Genomic DNA, 13,179 nt, shown 5'->3' with positions numbered 1-13,179 from the left:
GGTGTTACAGTTTTGAAACTTTGTTTATTGCCAGGAAGAGAATAAGTGTGTATTGGGCGAGTGTCTGGCTGTACCTATATTCAATGCTGTCTTATGTAGCAAGGTGTAGGGATAGGTGAATCTGTCAAATCTCAGTTTCTTATTTTTTCAGTCATAAGTTCAGTTCTTCACATTTACATTAGTGTGATGTTCCCCGCCCCAAGTCATCCTGAAGATTCATCAGCATTCTAGTGTGAATTTCTCCTAATATATAAGCCTCTGGATGCATGTGGGCCTAATAGACACATTTTTGCAAAGCAACTTTCCCTGATATAATGCATTTTGTGTTATTTTCACTAACACATGCATTTTTAGACACCTTTTGCTTTGGCATGTACATTTTGTAGCCATTACTAGGCTAAAGGACCATACTGCAAAATTCAAAGAAGCGTGAAATTTGAAGTGTGGCTGTGTTTTAAACTCATATATTGTTTCAGAAAGCAGAGATTTTGTTCGTGTGCCTTTAAATGCAAACCCAATCTAATTTTATCCCTCATCCTTAGTAAGGTGTCATGGTAAGCTTCAAAGGATAAGACAGGCACTGCCTCTGTGATATGATCTCATCGGCTCTTGGATGGTTTCCGAATCCCTTCCTTTAATCACAGTGTTATCAGTGCTCAAGTGGGAAGGCATAAATTTCTTGATGTGAATTTATTTTATGCCTAAAGAAGTCAATTTCATTTAGGACAGCTAATATTTTGTTTTCTGCAAATCTGTTGTCACACAATTCCATGGAGAAATCTCAGCAGTGGTTATTTCAGGAGGCGGAGGCATGCCTATGAATGGCATTTCTGGCAAGTTGTAATATTCTATTTGCACACACGGTGGAGCTGCAAGCCAACAAAACAAAACCTGCTTTTAGCCAGCTACATGCAAGCAGAGAAATATTTTATCTCTCAAACGGAATACTTCTGCAAATGGGCAGTGCATTCCATTAAAATGCCCTCATACACCATTATTATTCATCTTTGACAGTAATGACGCAAGAATTCCAAGAATATTAACATCTACCAATACAATACATACCATCCACCATACATTTCAGGAAGTTGTTTGTCCTTTATGTGTTTGGACACTTGTTAGAATACTGTAATCGAATGTTGCACGATGGCTCCTGAGATGAAACAGAAGGTTTTTGCCTATGTTCAGATATGACTGGATGCCATTTTGAATCAAGAAGCTGGACTGAACCTTTCAAAATTGCACAGATTTTAACCATGGATTTCAAAGCTACATGGACTTTTGTTGTTTCAGCAATGCCAGGTACAAGGTAGCTAGTAAAATATATGTTTATCTAGATTGAGATTGATTAGATAGATAGATGATGATAGATAGAAAGATAGATAGATATGGATAAAGATATAAATTCATTCACTAGCAAATAGAAAGGGATATAATCTGCAAGCATTTTACTGTCAAGGAACGGCACCAGAGTCCTCTAACTTTATCCTCCAGGGGAGAGCTAAACCTTTCTGTCAGCAATCTGCAGACTGCTGCTGATAACTGCTAAAACTATTTACGGTTTGCTATTAAACAATGTACTGACAGATTTTTGTATGAGGGCACACATAACCTCAGACGTGAGATGATGTTCAGAGTTGGCAACCGGAAATGGGTGAAATTCAAGCAAACTCCACAAACCAACAGAGTCAACTACTGTTGCATTTCTGATTTCACTCTATGCTTCAGTCTTGTGTTGGGGTTCCCAACGTGGCACCTGTGGGCACCATGGCACCCTCAGGCATACTCCACAGCACATGCAAAGGCCTCTTGCCCCTCCATATTGGTTGATGGTTATTTTTTTGGTTGCTTGGTTGGGAGATAGTTGCCTGTTTGGAAGGGAGGTTTGCCTGCCTCTTTTATCTGTTTTCATCAGTTTTGGGAGGTGTAAGTGTAGGTTGTTGGTTGGGGAAGATTTTGAGCATCCCTTTTCCTCTGCAAAACCTGTGTTTTGAGGTATTTCCTAAACTTCCAATTGCATCCCTGCGCCCACAAAGATTATGGATCCCTTACATATTATAATAATAATGCCTAATCAAAACTAGGCTCCAATTTTACTTATAAGAAAGATGACTGCTTTGCAATTCAAGCGACACTACACGGTGAATATGCAATGTATTTAGCACAGGAGTGCACAACCCCAATTACTAGAAGCCTACTTTGATGTTTTTTTACTAATTCAAGAAGGCTGTTGCTATGTTAATCACATATAAGTGCTGCCTTCCAGTTAACCCCTTTCTCTGTTATCAACCTTTATCTCTGTCCTGTCCACCATATGATCTCTTGCTCCTCTCTGCATCGTAACAGCTCTCTCTGAAGCCCTGTTTTCTCTTTCCTCCAAGTGCACACTCTCTTCTCCATGAGCACTCCCACCTCTATTTGCCACCCTCTTTTTTTGTTTCCTCTCCTGCTCTTCTTTCCACAGCCTCGCCTCTTTATCCCCCTTTGTCAACTCTGCATCCCACAATAATTTTTGAGCATTTTGTGCTTATATGCTGCTCCTGTTTTGACCACTCTTCTCAAAAACTGTTGTTGCTGTTGGGTTTCTTTTTTAATAAATAAATAAATAAATAAATAAATAAATAAATAAATAAATAAATAGTAACATTGGTGTTTTAGGGTTGCTGCTGTTAATAAGGCAGATGCAACATATATTGCTTTTTAATATTGCATGTTGTTTTCTATCTTGAGTTCATTTTGAGGAAATAAAGGGCAGGATATCATTAAAAATAAATAAAGTTCCAGAGGTCCGTTCTTAACCTGAAACTGTTCTTAACCTGAAGCACCACTTTAGCTAATGGGGGCTCCTGCTGCCATCGCACCGCCAGAGCACGATTTCTGTTCTCATCCTGAAGCAAAGTTCTTAACCCGAGGTACTATTTCTGGGTTAGCGGAGACTGTAACCTGAAGCGTATGTAACCTGAAGCATATGTAATCCGGCATACTGTAGTACGGCAAGGCGGTACTCCATATAGATGGGGTGTGATGCTTAGAGTTGCTCTGAATGGATGCCAAATCTTACACAACAACAACATGGAACTGCTTGCGATCACTCCTCTACAACTATCTCCTCCTCCCACATGGACAAACTGACCAACCTATCTGGAACATCTCATCCCTTGCTTTTTCCTGTAAGACTAAAAGCAGTCGTTAACAGTAGTCAGCTGGTTTACCATACCTATCAGCCAATCACCCATTCCCACCACCCTTCTGAGTATTACCCCTCCCCACCCTCTCACTATATAGAAGGGTCTGGTGAGTTCTGTTTCAGTGTATCTGAAGAAGTGTGCATGCACGTGAAAGCTCATACCGATAACAGACTTAGTTGGTCTCTAAGGTGCTACTGGAAGGAATTTTTTTATTTTGTTTCGACTATCTGGAACAGTGTAGTGTAGTGTTTAGAATGTCTGACTAGGATATGAGAGAGCAGGGTTCAAATTCCCACTTGGCTATGAAGCTCATTGAGCGACCTTGGGCTAGTCATTGCCTCTTAGCCTAATCTACCTCACAGGGTTGCTGTGGGGATTAAATGAGAAGGGGGTGAACCACGTATCCCACCTTGAGCCCCTTGGAGAAAAAGGTAGGCTGTAAATGCAATCAGTCCATCAGCAATGAACTGCCTCACTTCTCCAGTTGGCAAGCCATTTCTCTCTCCACAAATCCCTTCTCCAAATCTATTATCTTCTTTAGCAGTGCCTTTTCTGGACCATCTGCCACTTTGTCTGCAACTGTGCTGCTTCCTGAGCCTCCCTCATCCCATCTTTTACTGCTTCTTTATCAATCCTTGTTGTTCCTATCAAGTCAGGCAAACCTCATGTGGCCTAAAGCCCAGTGGCAGGGAGACTGTTAGTCCTATAGCCTTACAGTTGAGGCCAACACACACAAAAATAGGAGATAAACCTTAACAAATGAAGTTCCTTCAATCAATAAAACCTATGCATGGCTTTATGTTATATAAAAATGGACTGGTTTGGGTTATGGCTTTAGAGAAGTTCTGTTTTTCTGGTTTTCAGTCCAGGTTTCTATTGTTTGATGGGCTTAAAGCAAAACATTTAGATGTGGGGAAACCCAATTCAAATGGCTGCTCAGCTATGAAGTCCACTGAAGCAGTGTGGGGCAGAGAGGCTTGTGTACATCTCCCTCTTTCAGCCTAATTCCCCCTTATCAAGACTCCTACAAGGCTGAATATTTGGTGTGGGCTCCGTAGAGGAAGGATATTATAGGAATATAAAACTGTTATCTTCTGATATAGATATCTCTGTTTAAACTGCGGCTTAGGAATAACAATGCCATATATATATATATATATATATATATATATATATATGCATGCTACCTCAAAGCCCCAACAATATTGTGTATTAGACAGAGATGCATTATTTGCATTTTAATACATTTTTATTTGCATTGTGATTTTAAAGTGTTGTAGCGTGCGTGGTGCATGCACTAGAAGGGTGGGAAAGAAATGTTTATGTGCATAAAAAAGCACACAAATAAATTAAGATAACAGCTAAAATAAGAGAATCTAATGATAATTTTTTTTTAGAAGAATGGAAGCCTTTTTCGGATTATTTGAAGAAATATGATAATCCTCAAGCAGGTTTTGAACTATGAGCAGCAGAACAATTAAAGATTATTGCGTTATGACTATGTTAAGAAAGAAGGAGGGCAGAGTGTAGCAAAGGGGGGATAAGAAAAACATCATGGAAAATGGGAAGTTGGTAATATCAAAGCATGTTTTTAAATATGTATTGGAATTTTATGTGCAACTTTTGGAAACTTAATAAAAATGTGGGGTTTGGGGTTTTTTTAAAACCCAAATAAATTAAAGAACCGGCCATCTCTAATCAATTGGGGGAAAGATGAATTCTTCATGTGATTGTATGCCCATAAAACATTTACTGCTGTAATTATTAATGTGTTCCAGCTTTCCGTAACCAGATGCCCTCCAGATGTTGTTGTATGGCAACTTTTGTCATTGCTGATCACTGGCCATGCTAATTGTAGACCAAACAACATCTTTGGGGCAACAGGTTGAAGAAGACTGGCATATTGGATTATATTGATCAGGCCCTATTCAGTATCCTGCTCCATAGTTGCCTTCAGAATGCTTGGAAGAGACAGCTGTTTCTTGATTACATGGGAAGGAAATGTTTATGAGGGGTATGGAGTTATTTTGCACCCTCTTTCAAGTTGTAGAGAGAGCACACACCCCAGGCAGATTGAGAACAGGCTTCAATTGGCCTGAAACTTTAGGTAGGTCTGATGTTGACAAAAAAAGAAGAAAAAGGGAGAAGAAGAAGAAGAAGAAGAAGAAGAAGAAGAAGAAGAAGAAGAAGAAGAAGAAGAAGGGAGGCTTAGAACTTTTATTTATAATAAAAGGTTTGTTGTTTAATGGCAAAGGGCTGTAGACTAGTCTGAATGCTTCTTCTGTCAACAGTTGCCAAGGCTCCAGATCTCAACATGAACTGAAGAAATAACTATTTACTAGCACAAGGTGCAGCTGGGACTGAGAACTGGGAAATGTATGGGCAACAAGATATTATGCAACTAATCAGTTAGAAAGGCTGCAATCAGATTTCCCAAAATAAGGCCCAACTCAATGAGAAGCTGGAAAGGAAGCCAACAAAATCAACTCAAGATTCTCCTTCTAATACGTATCAGCCAGAACAAGGTTCTTCAGATACCTGTTCCTAACATATGTAAGAGAACAGAACAAGCCCTTGTTTTTCTGTGGTGGAGTGTCTATTTGACAGCTATCATCATCATCCTAGATTTATTAATTGCCTTCTAAACCTCTGTTTCAATGTGATTTCCAGTGTGGCTTGCAAACCAACCTACCCCAATTCCAAAACAGACAATAATCAAATATAAATTTACTACACATTTGAAGATATTTGAAAGCCTAAATAAAGTACAAGCCACACCCATCTCCCATCCTCCTTGCAAACTGATGCTGCTTTATCCATGACAAGTCTGTTGTTATTGTTGTTGTTGTTGTTTAGTCATTTAGTCATGTCCGACTCTTCGTGACCCCATGGACCAGAGCACGCCAGGCATTCCTGTCTTCCACTGCCTCCTGCAGTTTGGTCAAATTCATGTTAGTAGCTTCGAGAACACTGTCCAACCATCTCACCCTCTGTCGTCCCCTTCTCCTTGTGCCCTCAGTCTTTCCCAACATCAGGGTCTTTTCCAGGGAGTATTCTGTTCTCATGAGGTGGCCAAAGTACTGGAGCCTCAGCTTCACGATCTGTCCTTCCAGTGAGCACTCAGGGCTGATTTCCTTCAGAATGGATAGGTTTGATCTACTTGCAGTCCATGGGACTCTCAAGAGTCTCCTCCAGCACCATAATTCAAAAGAATCAATTCTTCGGCAATCAGCCTTCTTTATGGTCCAGCTCTCACTTCCATACATCACTACTGGGAAAACCATAGCTTTAACTATATGGACCTTTGTTGGCAAGGTGATGTCTCTGCTTTTTAAGATGCTGTCTAGGTTTGTCATTGCTTTTCTCCCAAGAAGCAGGCGTCTTTTAATTTCGTGACTGTTGTCACCATCTGCAGTGATCATGGAGCCCAAGAAAGTAAAATCTCTCACTGCCTCCATTTCTTCCCTTTCTATTTGCCTTCCCCTTCTATGACCAGTCTATGTTTGCTTAATTCTTTCTCCTATACTGGAGAGCCAAAAGGCACAGGAATTGGTTGCTTTCTTGCTACTGTGTTAAACTGCAGTATTTTAACAAATAGCTGTTTCCATGGAGATGGCAAACGAATATTACCCATGCTGCAATGAGCTACTGATTTCATCTTTAACCATTAGCTGTCAAGCCACAGCTCATTCATTATTCATTTGCTGTAAGGAAATGGCTAAAACCCAGAACACTGGAGCAGATTAAAATCTGTTCATGCAGGCTTGCAAGGGATGGGGGGGGGGACACACCACAGGTTAACTACTACGCAAGAGTCACCGAGTCCGAGTAATCCTTCTTTTTGAAGATTTTTCTAAGCCTCTTGTGCATCATCCGTTCAGTTTAAGGAAAGCACACACAATGTTAAGTTGAACTGATCTGGATGAATACATAGGCTGATTCTAAAAGAGCCTGTTTCTGAATGTCAATGTTCTTATGCCACAATTAAAAATGGGAGCATTTTAAAGGGTTTGGCACAATACAGGAACACAGTATATTTCTGACCTGTGAACAAGCTTGTAAGTATGTATCTTCACTTTGACTTCTTATTTCCAAAATAAAATGACAGGTGCTTTGGGACATGCCACAGATTTGGAAACAGAAAAGCAGCAGCAAAACATGTATTAAAAATGAATATGTCTACAAGTATTATCAAAACGGAAATGAATACATCCATTGATTTGTTTGTTTGTTTTAATTTTTTTTTTTTGGTAAAATTCCACTTCAGTTCTCTTCAGCCAAGTGAATAACTTCTGCCTCTCAGGTAAATCACCAGTTTTTAAGGCTTCAGAGTTTCATTTCCTGATACAGGTTTTAGGAAACATCTCAGTCTTGGGTTTTGATATGTGTGTGTTGTGCAAGAGAAGTCTTGTTTTGACTAAACTGACAGATTCTCATTTACCACTTATGTGTAGGTGGTGATAAGTTTAGTAAAGTGTCCAATTCCCTCCCCCCTGTTGGGATTTATAGTGCTTTCTTTTGGGAGTTACCATAGCCCTGGAAACTTTCACATCACCAGAAGGAACTTTATCAAAATGTTTTTGCATTTGGAAGAACCTATAAAAGTGGGAAGGGCAGCATGGGTCCAATGAAGCAGTGGCCCTTGGGGCTTTGAAAGTCTCCCTTCCTCTCTCACTATGACAGTGAACATCTGCAATGGAGAGCCTTTGCATTTGTGAAGGCTCCTTGCACAACTGAGAGCCCTGATCTTGCAAGGTTCTGAACGACTTGGGAGGGAGCCACAGGGAATGCATAAAGCTCTCTGCTGCAGATGTTAACTCTAATCATGTGATCTTAGGATGAAGGGCCGTATCTAAATTTAATAAATAATCATGATGAGCCAGGAAAGTCATATAACCTTGGGGTGGAGCTAAATGTACAGGTTCACAGCCCATGTTGCCTCTTCCCGTTTTCAAATGCCTGAATGGAGCTTTCTTCTCATTTGAAATAAATGTGTGCTCAGCCTTTATTTCTGCTAGGCTACACACCCAGACACACACCATCGCCACCACTAAATGAGATCATATTATGTACTGTACCTTCATTTGAATTATTGCCAATTAAGAAATGATCTGTGACACGCTTAATTGGTTCAATGCCGAGGTGGAAGGTTTTTGTCAGGTAATGAGGAGAAGAGGAATTACATAAGGTGACAACACAGTGGAGAATCATCTTGCCCTTCTCAGAAGCAGAAGCAATTTTATAGATAAAATTAAAGATTTCACGTATTTTGTACTTTTGTGGGAATTATTAGGGATGACACATAGCCTAAACACAGCCATTTATTCTTTAACTGAAGGATTTAAAGCCTTATAACCCAATGTCTCAGAGAGGAAGGAAAGAGTGGGAGGTTTTTTTGTTTGTGAATTACAATTCTTTGCCAGCTCCCAGCTCCCTAGCCATCACAACACCTGTGATGCAATTATTGGCAAGTGAGATATTTATGCACCCTTGCCTTCCTTATGATTCAGTGCCTGACGCTGCACCTCATGCCCCTCTTGGTTATTAAAGGGAAGTAGCTTTTACCTTTTCAGTCATTGTGATGACTGTTAAAGATGCAACAGCCAGCTTTGAATGAAGAGATGTGCAGCTGTTACCAACAAAACCAGTCTTTTGACATCTCCCATTTTAAACCTTTTCATGACAGAGATGCAACTGAAGAAAAATTTCAGCTCAAAATGCCACTTGGAGAAAATTTAAGTCAGCTTTCCAAACGCAGTATAAAGCCTTATGATACCATGATTACACTAGTTCAAGTACAGTTAGTTATTCTGCTCATGCAGGACCTCTGCCCATTAACCCCAAAGCACTAGGCTTAATAAAAATGGCAAGGAGCACAATGGAGAATACAGCCAGGACATATTGAAATTTCACTGCTACAATGGGTTCAGCTGCCCAAAGCTTTTCTATGCAATACCTACAAGCAGAGGCCAGGGGTCCCCCTTCTTCCTCCTAGCTGTGGAATTAAGCTTAGCTTAACATTTGTTTGGTACTTAAAACAAAACTGTTTCAAGGGTGGGGAAGAGGTGGCTTCATGGTGGTTGCAAGACCAGCTACTGAGCACACTTTCGGTGCCAATAGGATGGAAAGATGGAAATCAATTCAGGATTAAAAGACTATACTGATCAAAATAAGGTGAGTGCATTTCTACACTTGCCACTCAAATTATGAATATCTGAGCATGCCCTTGAGTACATTGTATTCTTTATATTTAATATTCAAAAAATCAAAGTCTTTCCACATGTACTTTCTCTGCCACTGCACTAAATGTAATGTACTGGATCTCACTGCTTCAGTTGACTACCCTCTGTGTAGAATGTCTTTATACCAACCTTTACTTACCTGGTGTCCTCCTGAAGCTTTGAATTATAGCTCTCATCATCCCTCCACCATTGACTGTGCTGGCTGGGAATGATGGGGAGTTGCAGTCCAAGACTTCTGAAGGCCTACCAGGTTGGTGAAGGCTATATGATACCATCACTTCTTACAGTATGGAATAGCTTATGTATAGGATAGCTTGGAAACAGTCCTGGAATTTGTTGAAGAGAGATGAATGTATGTGAGTTCTTACTACTCTGACCAGGTGAGTGACAAGCGAGACATACTGCCTTGTGCTCATGATGCCCTTCTATGCCTGTTCTCAAAACCATCAGTGATCACCATCCTGAAACATATCTTATCAGAGAAGTGAATAAAAGGTTAGAGTAATGCCAAAAACTGTTGACATTTTTTCAGTACTTCTTGTGAGCTCTGGGTGTTCCAACAGGAAGCTTTTCTTTTTTTAAAATAAATAAATCATTTTTATTAATTTTCCAATAAAAAACATCCAATTAATATATCCAATCATAATCGGCTGGGGTCTGATCGTATGGGAGTCAGCCATTTCCCACTGCCAGAAACAGGAAGCGCTTTTCAAAACATTTTACACAATCAATATCTTTCACCATAGTGGAAATGTAGGATAAGGTTTGGAGTTCACTGGAAATTATCAAAAATTTCTAAGTATAACATAATGTTATGCACAGGGGATTCGTGGGAAGAAAATGGTGTGTGTGTGAAGGGTAGTCTATTATATGATTGTGAGAAAAATGAAGTACCTTAACGCCTTGGAGAAGAAATGGAAGGACTTTCAGAGTATGTAAACTGCTGCATACCCTAACCTGCTAAGTTTTTAAAAAAGGCTATTGCATATTGCTGTTTAGGATTCTATTAGATAGGAAATGCCACGGATGTCCTGAACAGTGTGTCAGCAACTAAGAGTTTCCCAGATTGCCCCCTCCCTTACACCACCAAGTGAAAGAAGCAACTGTGGTTAAGCATACAGAAGGTGGGGTGGGAATCAACCAAGTGCAGCTGACAGCACTCAGCACAATCCCTGCAGAGTATGGCTCAGCAAGGGAGACATTAACAGCAGAGTGCATCCTGTCACTGGCAAGACTTTGCCAGTTCTTCAGCCGCAGCAAAGCGAAATTTGCCAAAGCATTGCTTTTACAGGCCTTGCACCCAGGGTTCCTTGTGCTTAAGGCTGGTTTAAAGAACTGAGGACAGAGAGAAACTTTTTAAATTATGGACTGAGTCACACATTTGGGCCCCATAAGCACTAAGGGTGGTGTGCGGCATCATAAAAATGCAATAATCACAGAACATTAATTGAAACCTTTTCAAAATTACATTTCTGAAAACCTTAACATACTGACACTGCCGATCCCTAGGGCATTCACATCCCAATGCCCTGTGTAAATAAATATATCCCATTTGTGTCCCTGTTGTGAGATTTGCCCTATTTCTGGATTACTTTGTGAATAGCTTCCCCACAAAACTCATGCAGAAATTGGCAGTTAAATTAGCAGTCTCCCTCAAAATTAGTGGTGGGGAGAAATTCAACTCAGTTCACATTTAAAGGTCAACTTATCTGATTCACACTTCTACATGGCAAGAGCTGAATCCCTAGTGTTTTCTCTCTTCAGTCACAAGACCAGCACATCAATATTATTTCATCCTTATGTCATGAGCCCCACAGTGCTGCTGGTCTTGGGCTGATAGAAAAGGAAGAATAAACATATATGGGGGGGGGGGGCTAAATTGTGGGAGCCTGGGTTGGAGGAGGTGGGGGGATCTTCTATTTCCACCAGTTGTTGTGGAAGGGGAAGCAGAGCTTTGATCAGTTGGGATGGGAGGCTGACCAGGAGATGGTCAAGACTGAACAGGATGGTCTTGTCACCTAGAATCAGACGCTGCCTTCATTGATGGGAGCAGAGCCACCTGCACCAAAGGAGTGAGGACTTGCAATCTCAATATTCCCACAAAGCTATGACGTCTCGTGAATGAGCGTACAACGCCTTATCTTTAAAAGTTTGGTGGGAGATGTGCTGAAACAGGCTGGGGCATCTTCACAATTTCCATCCAGTTCTGAACTTCTTGCCCTACTCCTGAATCGTAACTCCTGAGTGCTGTGTCTGCTGTTGCTGAGCCTGTATGGTTACTTGTGGTGAATAAAGATCTGTTCTTTGCTTCCAAATAAGAAGAGCCTCTATCTGCATGTGCTGGGAGGGAGATAGGACATTAAGTTTTAAACATATACATCCAGCCAGGGCTGGATTTAGGTTTGATGAGGCCCTAAGCTACTGAAGGTAATGGGGCCCTTTATATGTCCAGCTGTCCTTTGTCAACAACAAACTGTTGCTGTTTTTTGTGTTGAATATATGATATATGGTAATTTATGGACCTAATAGGTATCTAAAGCCATTTGTACATAACAAAATGTGTATTTTATCAAAGTAATTGTTGAACTGAAATACAATTAAGAAGAAGTATATTAAAAAAAAACCTGTCGGTGTATGTAAGTTTTATTTTATTTGTTTCTTATATTTTGGAAATGTATATCCAGTTTTTTCTTTACACTTTTTTTTGGAACCCCCAAGAGAGTGGGGTCCTATGATATAGCTTGTTTAGCTTATACGTAAATCCGGCACTGCATCCACTGCATAAACACTGTTGGGTGATACAAGGAAAGGCCAAGAAAGGTCCTGTCAAGAAGATGTCTAACATTACCAAACTATACAGACTAATAATAAATAAATATTTAAATGATGGCATTTGGTGGAGGGAGGAAATTTAGAGATTATGAGAATCCACTGCTTCGGACCAAAACTCCAAATGTAGTATTAGTAGCTGGCCAAAAGCACAACTCAACAGAGGTTATTGTTGGAATAAGGCAGTGTTCATTGTTTTTCAAACTGCAGAGCAACAACCCAGCCTACATCATTTCCCAGAAGCTAACAGGTTGTAAATGGAAGAGCATCTGAAGGACAAGTGGCGGATTCTGTCTATGCAGAGATGTCAGAATTGAATCTGAACAAAACATACTGCCTGTTATTGGCCGATATCACACCAGGAGCAGAACCACTGAGTGAAGTGGATTCTCGTGATGGGCCCATTCCTACAAGGTCACCACATGAATTTACTGCTGAGCGATATTTGAAATGCAGACTCATAGGCTTAACTAAAAGGGGCACCTTTCTAGACAGGGTGGATATACTGGTTTAAAGAGTACTGGACTAGGATCAGGGACTGCATCCAAATCACCACTCAGTCATAAAGCTCACTGGGTGATCTTGGGTCAAGCAACATAACCTACCTCACAGGGCTGTTGTCTGCATAAAAAGGACGGAGAGGAGAACCGTGTGCACTGGCCTTGAGCTCCTTACAGGCAGGATTAAAAACAATGTAATAAATAAATAAAATGCATCCCACTGTAAGCCACTTAATCAATTTTAGTCCTATAGTAAGCTTAAGCACATGGGACAAAGATGAAAGTCCTCCATAATAGCATGATATCATGGTTTTATTTTTGTATTTTTATTTCATTGAGAACAGACAGACTCCATGTTCTTTCATTCTGCCACATCTCCTCAGCGCCCAATATCTGCAGTCATTTAAAAAGAGGTGCAGA

At 40.4% G+C, this 13,179-nt stretch overlaps 1 protein-coding gene across 4 annotated transcripts in view; it reads right to left on the bottom strand.

Annotated features, from left to right (window-relative positions):
- The window catches only part of DCLK1 (doublecortin like kinase 1), a 198,734-nt gene that overhangs the window by 117,621 nt on the left and 67,934 nt on the right, over positions 1-13,179 (bottom strand). The window lies entirely within an intron of this gene.

This window comes from Podarcis gaigeae (genome assembly GCF_964106915.1).
Source record: "Podarcis gaigeae genome assembly, chromosome: 4".
In the NCBI taxonomy this organism is placed as follows: Eukaryota; Metazoa; Chordata; class Lepidosauria; order Squamata; family Lacertidae; genus Podarcis; species Podarcis gaigeae.
This window is presented reverse-complemented; position numbering and strand designations above follow the sequence as displayed.